We start from the raw sequence: 12,991 nt of genomic DNA on the forward strand, positions 1-12,991 counted from the left end.
ACATATATATATACACATACATATTTATGTATATATATACATAAATATATATACACACATATATATGTATTATATATAAAATGATTATGTTCACCCTGCTGTACCACAAAATGCCAGAACTTATTACAATAATATCAGACTCATTGATTGACCTGTCTCTCTACTTCCCCTTCCCTCTTATTTTTCTCAATCTCTGATAACTATTATTTTGCTCAACTTTGATGAAATCAACTTTTAGGTGCCACTTATAAGGTTATTCAATGTTTGCCTTCCTGTGTGTGTTTCACTTAACATAATGTGTTCCAGGTCTATCTATTTTATTCATTCATTCATCTGTTGATAGACATTTGGGTGGATTTCCTAGCCTGGCTGCTGTGATTAATGCTGCAACAAACATGGCAGTGCAGGCATCTTCTCGATAGAATAATTTTATTTCTTTTGGTGTATATCCAGAAATGAACAAACTAAATCAGCAATGAGTAGAAGGATAGCAATAATAAAGATCAGAGAAGAAATAAAGGAAATGGACACCTCAAAATACAAAAATATCAGTGAAACAATTTTTTCAAAAAGATAAAATTGACAAACCTTCCTCTATACTAACCAAGAACAAAAGGAGAGAAAATGCAAATATATTAAGTTGGAATTGAAAAAGAAAGCAATAATGGACACCACAGGTATATAAAGGCTAATTAGGGTTTATTAAGAAAAACTATATAATAACAAGTTGGAAATCTAGAAGAAATGGAGAAATTTGCACACATGTGACCTACAAACATTGAACCAAGAGTATATAAAAAACCTGAACAGATAAATTATCAAATAATGAGACTGAATGAGTTATAAAAAGTCACCTTCAGAGAAAAGCCCAGGACTGTATGGCTTCACTGCTGAGTTTTACCAAACTTTTAAAGGAGGACTAACACCCATTTTTTTTTTTTTTTTTTTTTTTTTTTTTTTGGTGGTGGGGATTGAACTAGGGTCCTTGCATTTGCGAGGCAGGCGCTGGGACCACTAAGCTAAATCCCCAGCCCTACCCATTCGTTTAAAATTATTCCACAGAGTCAAAAGGAAAGTAACTGTTATGGCTTGTGCTCCCCGCCAAAGTCTCATGTGATCATAGTTGGTGCTTTTTCAGAGGTGGCTGAATCTAGAGTGTGTGATTGATTCATGGTACAATGCTAAGATTAAGTGTGCTAGGATTAATGGTGTGTGATTACTAAATCAGTCCACTGATTGGTTTGGCACTGCCCTAATCCTGATAGCCTGGATACAATATAAGGGATAAAAATAGGCTGTCTTGTCTTGTCTCTTGCTTGCTTTGCTACCTTCCTCCTGCCATAAACTGTTTCTCTTCTGCAATGCTTGTCTGCCATACAACCCTGCCTTGGAGCCAGCTGACTATGGACTGAAACCACAAAAATCTGTGAGCCAAATAAATCTTTGCTCCCTTAGCTTTGGGTGTTGGGAATTTTGTCTTAGCAATGAGAAAATTAACCAAGGCAGTAACCTTTACAAACTCATTTTATGAGACCAGAATTACCCTGTTATTAAAACCTGGCTAGACTGAATGAAAATGGAAACTATGAACCAATATCTGTGATGAACACATGTTCAAAAATCCTCAACAAAATACTAGCAAATTGAATTCAACAGCCAATCAATAAGACGACAGACCATAATCAAGTTGGTTTCATCCCAGGAATGCAAGGATGGTTCAACATACACAAATCAATAAACATAATACATCACACCAACAAAATGAAGCAAAAAAATCACATAATTATTTAAATAGGTGCATAAAAATGTGCCAAAATTCAACATACTTCATGATGAAAACCCTGGAAAAATTAGATACAGAAGTACCTTAACATAATAAAGATTATGTATGTCAAACCCATAGGTAAGAGCATGGTGAATACAAATAGGGAAAAGCTGAAAGCATTTCCTCTAAGATGAAGGAGAATTCAAGGGTTTCTACTCTCATTCAACACACTTCTAGGAATTTTAGCAAGAACAGTGAGACATGATAAAGCTATAAATAGTAAGGGAGAAAGTCAAAGTATCCCTATTTGCAGATGATATGATTCTATATATAGAAAACTAAAGACTCCACTAAAAGATTATTAGAACTGATAAAGTTAGTAAAGTAGCAGGAAACAAAATCAACATAAGAAGCTAGTAGCTTTTCTATCTTTAATAATGAATGTTCTGAGAAAGAAGTTATAAGAACAATCCCATTCACAATAGATACAAAACTAGGTGAGAATAAATCTAAATAAGGAAATAAAAAAATCTGTACAATGAAAATTAAAAATCACTGAAAATAATTAAGAAAAGACATAAAAGGTGGAAATATTTCTCATGTTCATGCATTGGAAGAATCAACATTGTTGTAATGTCCATACTCCTTAAAGTGATCTGTAGATTCAGTGCAATCCCCATCAAAAATACCAAAGATCATACAGAACCAGAAAAAAAATCTTAAATCTCATATAGAAGCACAAAAGACTGAATACTCAAAGCAATCTTAAGCAAAAATAACAAAGCAAGAGGTCTCACAGTATCTGATTTCAAGACATACTTTAGATCCATAATAACCAAAATGTAGTGGTATTAGCAGAAAAAGAGGCATACAGACTGATGGAACAGAATAGAGATTCCAGAAAAAAACACATATATCTACATGCAGCTGAATCTCAATAAACTTGCCAAAAATATGCATGGGAGATAGGACAGCCTCAACAAATACTGCTAAGAAAATTGTATACCCGTGTCTAGAAGGTTGAAACTTGATCCCCATCTTACAGTCTGTCCAAAAATCAACTCACAATAGATCAAAACCTGTAGGACCTGAAACTATGGAACTGCTAACAGGAAACACGGTTGAAAAACCTTAGAACACTGGTACAGGTAATGATTTTCTGCATATTACCCCCTACACCCAAGGACAGAAGACTAAAGAAAAAATCGACAAGTAGAATTACTTAAACTAAAAAGCTTCTGTACAGTAAGTAATCAAAAGAGGGAAGAAACAACCTATGAAATGAGAGAAAATATTTACCAAGTACAATGGCCCCTTGACTTATGAACTCAGTCAGTTCTGGGGGGCTGGTTGTAACTCAGGTTGGATGTAAGCCAATACAGCTGAGATCTGGATGTTTACCTGGGTACATGCTATAGATTACAAGAGATGGATAAATCTTCCATTAACCTAACTAACCCAAGTTGTTCACATGTCAGGTCAGTCATAACTTTAGGGTCCACTGTGTTCATCTAGAAGGTGGCTAATATTAAAAATATATGAAGAACTAAACAACTTAATTAAAAATAATCCAAGTTAAAATGGGAAAATAGTTTAAATAGACACTTCTCAGAAGAAATACAAACGGCCAATAAATATTTGCAAATTACTCAATAGAAGTAGCCATCAAGAAAATATAAATCAAACCTACAATTAAATATCATTTCATCTTAGTTAAAATAGCTATTATCTAAAATAAAAAAATTCTGGGGAGGATGTGAAAAAAAAGGGACTCTTATATTCTGTTGGTGGGAATGTATATTAGTACAGCCTTTATAGATAACTATGTATAGTTTCCTTCAAAATCTAAAATGAGATCCACCATGTGAGCCAGTAACTCTCCCCCTGGGAGAATATGGGAAGGAAGTGGATAGAAACTTGCACTTTCATGTTTACTGAACCACTATCCATAACAGCTCAAATATGGAATCAACCAAGGTACCTACCAACAGATGATTGGCTATTCCGTGGAGTATTATGCAGCCACAAAGAAGAATGAGATCTTGTCATTTGCAACAAAACAAGTGGAACTTGAGGTAGTTAGCTTAGGTGAAACAAGCCAGGTACAGAAACTGCTCATGCGGAAACTATCTCATGTGGAAAAAATAATAACAAACATCAACAAGAACAACAGCAGCAGCAGCAAAAAGGTAATCTGAAAGTAGAGAGTGGTGATTACTGAGGACTGGGTAGAGTACACAAGAGTGGTTGGATTTGATCATTGTGCATTGTTTCTAAATATGGAAACATCACCCTGAACCGCATTAATGTATGTTAATAAAAAGAAATAGAAGTCCTGAACAGACCAATAGCAAACAGTGCAAGGGAATCAGTAATAAAAATTCTTCTGTAACAAAAAAACCCTCCAGAAATTGATAGCTTCAATGCAGAAAGCCACCAAACTTTTAAAGAATGAATCCTAATCTGTATTAGCTTTTTTTTGTTGCTGAGATATGATACCTCATACCTACAGCTTAAAGGAAGACAGGTTTCATTTTCCCATGGTTTCAGGCCATGATTGGCAGTGATATCACAATGGAAGGGGATGGGGGAGAAAACTTGCTTGGTTCACGGTGTCAGGGAGAGCGAGGTGAGGAAGTGTCAGACAGGAATCAGCGAAAGACCCTTTATTGTACTCAGGGTCATCCCTCTGTGACCTGCCCAGACACTCAGAGGAGCGTGCTTTACTAATCTACTAGGTGTTTCTTGGATTAATGGTCATACAAATTTTCTCAAATTTAAAAAAAAAAAACCCAAAAAACTGAAGAGGGCAGACTCCTTCTAAACTCATTCCGCTGTGTTCAGCCTCACCCTTTTGGAACTTTTAAATTTATTATTATTGAACCCTTTCTGTCAGCTGTTTGTAAGAGACATTCCACATTTAGGTCCGTCCATAAACATAACTTCTTTGTGCTATCCAGAAAAATCCCAGTTAAGGCTTTTGTAAGTCTGGTGGCCTTATTTAAGTATCTGTGATAGTTTTCAGGGAATGCATGGGTATAGCTTAGGGGAAGAGTGTTCGTCTAGCATGCTCAAGGCCCTGGGTTCCATCGCAAGCCCTGAAAAAAATTAGTATTGATGCTTAAAAGTAAAAAAGAATTTAAAGCATCTTTTATATTTATCAAAAGCCAGCTTAGCTCTACTCTGTAATTTGCACAAGATGATTTCCACTCTGTAATTTGTACAAGATACTTGATCAACTTTGTCACTTTTAAGACAGCAAGCAAAATGAGATGATAAGTTGACTCCTGAGAAAGAAAGGAAACCTTGCAATGGTTAGATCTGTGAAGTATTGTTTCCTTTTACTAAAACCAACAGATATAGTAGCATCCAGCTCTAAACTCTTTAATAATATTAGCAAGCCATGATGAATGTGTTCTATGACTCATAGTTGAAACCAATAATTTTATTGTTTGATATCTGAATCCATTTCCCTCTTAACCTCTTGTGTGAACGAATGTGTGTTGACCATCTCTATCTGAAGTCCTACAGTCCATGAAGAAACTACGGGTTAGTGGAAGGCTGGAGAGGAGAGCAACAGAGGCCTTTGTTTCTTCTGCATGCTGCAGGAGTGTATCGACTTGTCCCAGTCTGAAGCAGGACATACAGTTGCAGTCACGTTGCAATATCTTGGCCTCCTCTTGGAAATGCAAGCTTTTGGGGCTAACATCCTTGGAAGGGTTGTGATTTCTGTTAATTACATGAGAAAGATTTTGCCCACTGTGCTTTTGAACCACTCTCCATTGTCCCTTAGTATATTTCCTGTTGCTGGAAGACTCCTCCCGGAAAATAGGGTATTGTAGGAATCACTGCAGCCTGTGCTTCCCCTGCTGTTCGTTGAGAGTGTCAAGGACAGTTTCTGACTATAAAATTTGAAAGCTGACCTCCAAAGCAAGTGGAGGTACTAGTCTTATAATTTGTCCAGGAAACTCTGCTCTCAATGTTTTGAATATGTACGGGTTTGATAACCTTTTAAATATCAACTGTGTAAGTGATGTGTTCTATAGTAACTACTTTGCATGTTTCTACAATCTAAGACACTTTAAAAATTACTGAATCAATGGAAAGTAAAGATTAGTATTGCACCAGTAGAATTTCACATTCCACTTTGGAATTCAAAGCTGATTTTGGTTAGCAGTAGATCAGCCTGGCACTATATGTCCTGACTTGCTTAAGAAACTCTTAAAATGTAGCAAGACTGAGTTTTAATGAAGCTTTCATACAAATAAAGTTACCAAGGAATACTCCAAAGATTGGTCTTTAGTTTTCTTGACTCAATCATTCTGTCTACTTCCACAATTTATGTGCTGTTCCAACTGAATAAGCTGCAGGATGTAGAATAAAAATTATGCTTCCTTTTTATTTATTTATTTTTCGGGGGAAACCAAGTCATTTTCAGAGTCACAACATAGATTGGATGACAAAGACTTAACAGTCAGAAGCTATAAAATATGTTCTTTGCTTCCTGTGTAACCAGAGTCTCCCAAACACTTCCTGGCCTGACACACTGAACATTGACTTCTTAGCACAGCTAGCTAGAGTAAATGAAATTGGGTGCTCACAGTGACTGAGCCCAGAGCCCCAGCTTCCCACACATTCTGTCTTTTCCCCACAAGCATGACGACTAAAAGCATCCCCCTCCTGGTCGTTTTACAATCTGATCATAGGTGCACTGGTTGATTTGTTTCCAGCTACTTTAATAGTTCTAAGCAGTTCCTCAACTGACCCAAGTTCTACAGTCAGTCATCGGTATATTAGAGCTGAAGGCCACCTGGACAAACGGTGGTGGTAACCATTCAAGTCACAGACGAAACAATGAAGGTAGAAAACATGACAGAACAGGGAAGGAAAGGAATTTGGAAACATGACCAGGTCCTACTCTTAAGACTACTGTTAAGACTATTTCACACTATCAGTTATACAATTTGAACCTTATTTACACTTTTAGTTTTTCACACCAGCGAACCATTCTGATATGAAGCAAAGTAAATGCCTGATGTGGACTACATCAAGTTCTTAAATGTTTAAGGAAAGAAAAAGAGTTACACGAATAAGATTAGAATCCAACCACTTTTGTTCCCACATTTTGTCTCCAGTGATTGCAAAACCATTTTTTGTGGAGACATTCTTTCAACCTGTTATGTTTAGATGTGAAATGTCCGCAGTGGCTCATCTGTTGAAGGCTTGGCTTCAAAATGGTTCTGTTGAAAAGTGGGGGAACACTTAGGAGGTGGAGCTCGGTGTTAGGTGCTCTGATCATTGGGTAGATGCCGTCTACTAGGATCGCGGGATGCCCAACCCATCCGCATTCTCTTTAGTCCCTGCCTTGTGCTATAAGCAATTTTGTTCCCCCATGCACCATGCACGCCCTGCTATTGCTTTCCCACACCCTAGTCAGAAGTCAAAAGCAAGGGGTTCACTCCATCATGGACTGGACACTCCAGAACCATAAGTTCCATAAACCCTGTCTTCTATAAGATAATTATCAGAGATATTTTTGTTATAATTACTCAAAGCTGACCACTATGCAACTCTTTCTGGAGACACAGAGGTGAAGCCATTCCTTTCTAGGTGAACTACTAATGCCTGCTTCCAAAGACTCCCCACAGGGAGGCTGGTTTGCTCCTTTCCTGAGAGTCTTCTGCTCTATGTATTTAAGAAAATTTACACTGAGGGTGAAAAATAGTTAAGGCTATTTCTCTCTTTGCAATGAAATCACATAAAATACTGATAGATTGAGAAGCATCTTTATGCTATTTCTAGGAATTGACTTTTATGCTTAATATTTGTAATATGGTTATTAGTCAGCAGAGGATTAAACTCTAGAGTGTTTATTTACTTTGGGAAATGTGAATAAATTAACATTTATGTATCTAAGTAACGATTAAAGTTTGTGGCCCCTCCCCGATATATGCTTCTTTCATTTTAAAATATAATTGAACAGACTCTACCATTTACTGTCTCTGTTCCAACTAATGAGATTTGTGGCATTAATCTATCCTTGATCTCATTTACTGTTAGACTGCCTTACTTGTGTTAAATTTGATCATGTTTTGAACCTAATATTCACTGTAGTTTTTTCCCATTCATTGTTAACCCCAGCCTGGCTTGAATGTACCTTTTACTATTATAAGTGAATTCCAAAGGCAAAGATAATAGTATTTCATTCCACTCTTGAGTCTAGTGGAATTTTCTGTTTCCTTTTCCTAGGCTCAATGTGACTATACTTGTCCAGATGTGCCTGTAAAAATGTGTCAAAAGAAAAGATCAGAATAAAAGCACCCTTGAAGCCAAAGATATTTGCCTATTGTTCTTGACTCACAGACCCTTCTTTTTTAATGAAATGAATGATAAAGATTCAAGTGCTTGCCCTTCTTGACAAAAGCTAACTCAATGTGTTGACATAATTGTGAAAAAGTGCTTTACCAAAGGGCCAAATAAAAAGATATCAGCTGCCACAGGTGTTGCCCTGACATATACAACTAAATATTCTTAAGATTTCGCCACTAATACAAATTATGGCTGAAAGATTTGGAAATTTACATCACCTAAGACAAATCTTGCACTCATCTTACTTGATGTTTTTATGTTTTATATGTATCTGGGTCATCGTCTGTTATGGTCTTCCCAACTTTCCCATTTTTATTCCTCTCTTTAACCTATTTTACTTGTAGTCTGAGGTCTGCAGGAGTGGAAGGAAGCTCACATTCAGAATGTGCTAAAGGGAAAGGTCATTTAAATAAAACATTCAATAGCCCAGGGCCCTGACTTGGAAGTTGGAATTGTTCTGCCAACTTTCTCCAAGTTGAAGTGACTTTAGATGGCAGAGACTGTTGCCATTACATTAAGACAGATGACTCATGCTTTGTGTGTTTCCAGGATGGCGACTTATTTCCTCCTGCCTTTCTTCCCAGGGAGGCAGGGCAGAGGGGTTATCCTCTCACTCCTCCCAGAATCTAAAGGAAATGTCATATTCCTGTCTCCTCCTGGCGTCTGGATAGGGGTGGGGTTAAGCACTTTAGGCAGACAGGTTTCTCCTTTCTAGAAATATGCATGCATGAACATAGAAGACAAATACATATTTATACATATGTGCATGTAAAACTTAGCAAGATTTCTATATTTGGCTTTCTATACAAACCTTACCTAGCCTTCTATACATAGAAATTTGCATAAGGAACATAGAGACATGGATGTAGAGATGTAAAGATATCTCTTTGTCCATCAGTGTACCAATCTATTAATATATACTTCAAAACTTAAAAACATATGGCAATAACCCAATTTTCCCTTGTGAAGAATGCAGAACTCCAACTTAGATAACTTGAGCACTTGCTGATTATGGGGTTTTGAGTAATGCACAAAGCATGTCGAAGTCCAGAGTAGTTTGCTCATTGACCCTACAGTGATACTGGCTCCTGTCCTACTTACTAGGTGATAGTGATCAAGAAATGAAGTAACATACCCAAGAGCGATTTAAAACCTGCACCCGTGTATCATTACTAGCTACAACAGTTAATTTTACTTGTATGCCATGGTGACCAACATAGCTTATGTGACTTCAGGATCTTTTCTATACAATTCAATAGGAAGCCAGAGGGAAATGTGATTTGGGCTATCAGAATGTTAGTTGTATCCAGGCCATTTACAGCTCTTAGGGACAAGTTGCATGTAGGGGGGTAATTAAGCACAAACATGTTCATAAGTTAAAAAAACAACAAACCTAAGATAGTGATGTGCCCTATTCGTGGGAGTAACTGCCAGGTCAGAGTGGCAAGTGTGAGCCACAGGAGATCACAACTCTGAGGGCTTCTTCTCAGAAGTGCAGTCCCCTGACTTCCTATCTGCCACCACCAATTACTGCTTCGCTCTCTACTGTTCTGCAAAAGCCATAGGGAATCTCACCAGAGACCTCCAATAAACTGTGTTTTGGATCTTCTATCAGTATCCTGGCCATCTGAAATGATCCCCAACTTAATCCAGCATTGAGACAAAGCAATTTACCCAAAGTGATTTGGGTTCAGCCCTTAGACCTTTGGGGTAGCACATACCACATAGGATGATCCACCAGTAAACACATAAAGACGCGGTCTCCTGAAATAACCAGCACACTTGAAGTGTCGTGCTCTAGAGCTATTCTCCTTGGCTTTGTTTCCCTCTTTCCTTGGCCAAAGGTACTAAGATGTGTTTGCTGGCATTTCAGTATTCTCATAATCAGCCTACACAAGTGTGCACAGCCTGTGGGCTATGTGTGCACACTTGATGATTCCCAGATATACCTGAATGCCACCCTCAAAAATAAGTCACATGTCCTTCCCAGGAAACTGTTCAGACTGGTCAAGCGCTACTGTGCCTCTTCTTTCTTTATTCAGCCGGCTGGTACTACAGTTACAGTTTATAGTCCCGGGGTGTTTGCTGAAATTCTGCCCAAACTCCTGTTTTTCTTCAACCATGATTTCTGGGTCATCTGTGATGTGTGCATTTACAACTTGGAGTAGAGTTCCTGATATTTTTATGGTTTTGAACCACCTCCCCGCAAATCCAAATGCATATTGATATTATGCAACCACTGTGTATCCTAGCTAGCTTCCAAATACTTCAATATCTCTTTTTTTGAAAAGAAGTAATTAAAATATAGATACCAGAGCTTCAGAGACCACCACAATATATTTATGACATTTTCTTGCCAAGGTGTGGCATATTAAAAGTTTGAGATTGAATAAAATGATTTAAAATTTAGCAGAACAGCAGAAGTAATACAATTATAATCATGTTTTGGCACATATTCTGGTATTCATATGTTCTGAAATGCTCCTTTCACTTGATGAAATGGCAAATAGTGACTGTACCTGTGCTAATCATTTTTATGTTTCCTAAAACACGTTCAGGTCCTATTACACTTTTTAAAGTCTCACATCTTTGGTATAAATAATTTACATTTTCAAAAATTTCCAGGTCAGAAATTTTGCACAATATTTGAAAAATGAATCTATATTTCATTTGTGAATACAATGCTATGGAAGTTATTGGAACGGCTACATTACACCTTGATGGTCATGAATACAATTTCTCAAATGCTGTTAAATATCTTAAGAAATATTCCTTATAAACATATTTAGTATGTATACATTTAGAGAGAATTCAGCCTAGTTGCAGTATTAAATATTGGGAAAATATGCATAACCATATAGAAACTTCCCTGATACAATACTTGTATTCTTGAAATTTTGCATTTATCTATTCCTAGAGGTGCAATATCTTTTATCGACTTAACAAATTTAGAAGTATACTTTCATAGAAAGTTGATTTATAAACAATCACAAAAATCGTTTTCCAGAATGTAGTATATTTCTTCAGTTCTTCATGCATTTCTCTACCATAAATCTACAATGATTACGAATTGCTTTTGTGACGAGAAAGCATATTCAACTATTTTATAAATTTGAAGCAATTTAAATATCCAACACAAGATTAGGTAATTAAATATTGTGTCTTCATACAATGACTATTCAGCCATTAAAATTTATAAACTGCTTTTCAATGACAAAAATGCAAATAATGTATTACATAATAAGAATTTGTGCAAAATAGGAAAAAAAAATAAATTTTGGAACAAAAACTACATTTGTACATATAACAGAGAAAAATGGAATATTAATAATGGTTGTTTCTGAGTTCTAAGAATATGAATAATTTGTTCTCTTGAGAGTTTTTCTACATCTTCCAAAATTTTCTGAGAATTAGATCTTATTTCATACTAGGAATGATATATATTTAAAATGAAATAGTATATAGTACTCATAGATATCTTTAGGAATTCTATGTTTTTAGCAGGCATGAGAAGGAGCAGGCAGGTGAGCTGAGCATGGGGTCAGGAAGAGGCAAACTCACTGAAGTGTGATCAGGACTTCATATCTGGTGAGAAGCATCTGGATCTACAGCACTGGAAATAGGCAGAGCCAGATCAAAGGACAGCTCCTAAGTCTCACTGAAGAATTCTGATTCTATGCAAGGTGGCCATACTGACTGGTTTACCTGGAGGGTCTCCGTTGAGCCCTATTATAACAATGTCATCATTCCTCGCACCAAATTTCCCCCAAAATTGCCTCAGTTCAGATGATAAATTACATGTCACCTTAGATAACCACTAAGAAAACACTGAAGGGCTATTAGCAGGAGATTAACCGAGGGGATTTAGTTTTGGAAAGAGATACTTGGTGTTATTCTGAAAATTGAATTTGGGGTGCAGGAATGTGGGCAGGAGGATCAGTTAGGATCCTGTTGCAAAGCTGGCGGGAACTAGGGCAGTAGCTATAGGAACAGAGTGGAGACAGGAGAGAAAATTCATATAGAGGATCAGATTGGATATTCACAGGAGAGAAGGTGTGAACACTTTAAGGTTATGGAGAGTTTTGATATTTTAATATGTCTTCAGAAGGTTCAAGGGCAGCTCTGTCCTATTGAAGTTTCTGCACTGAAAAGTGTCCTATATTTTGTGCTGTCGACTGGTAATAAAACATGAGTGTTAAGTTATAGTAACATTAACTAACAAGTTTAAATTTGAGTAGCCAAGTTCTCAGCGTTTGTTTGCTTGTTTGTAAACTTCATATAGTAGAGTGTGGCTCTAGATATTTATCTCTGCAAGGTACGTGAGAGATCTTGGCTGGACGTTTACTTTTGTGAGGGATGATGTAGGTACTAGTTTCATAGATGAACTGGTCAATAGACCTTTTCTACGGCAAAGAGAGGATGAAACCTTATTTCAAGGATGAGCAGAGGGCAAGAAGCAGGCAAAAGACAAGGAAGTGGCCATCAAAGGGAGTCAGAGACCCTGAAGATGGAGTTGGTTCAGGAATCAGGGAATCAGAATTGGAGGGGGTGAAGAAAGTGATGAAGAGTGATCAGATTTTATTCTGTAAGTGCTTCGTCAAGTTAGATGAAGACATTTTGGCAAGGTTGCAGTGAGATTATCGACGAAAGGCATTTGGGGGTGGGATTCAGTGTTGATGAAGAGGGGACATTGTAACTAAAAAAGCAAATTTCAATTCACCCTGAGAGAGTGAAGTTACAGGGTTTCTACAAAAGTTGAAACATGAAAATTCTGCTTCACGCCCCCAGAATCGCACAGGGAACGTCTCAAAGGAGCTACTTTCATAAAAATTGATGTCCTAGTCTAGCCAGGAAGGA

This window comes from Fukomys damarensis, unplaced genomic scaffold (assembly GCF_012274545.1).
Source record: "Fukomys damarensis isolate Sample0158 unplaced genomic scaffold, DMR_v1.0_HiC HiC_scaffold_38, whole genome shotgun sequence".
Lineage (NCBI taxonomy): Eukaryota > Metazoa > Chordata > Mammalia > Rodentia > Bathyergidae > Fukomys > Fukomys damarensis.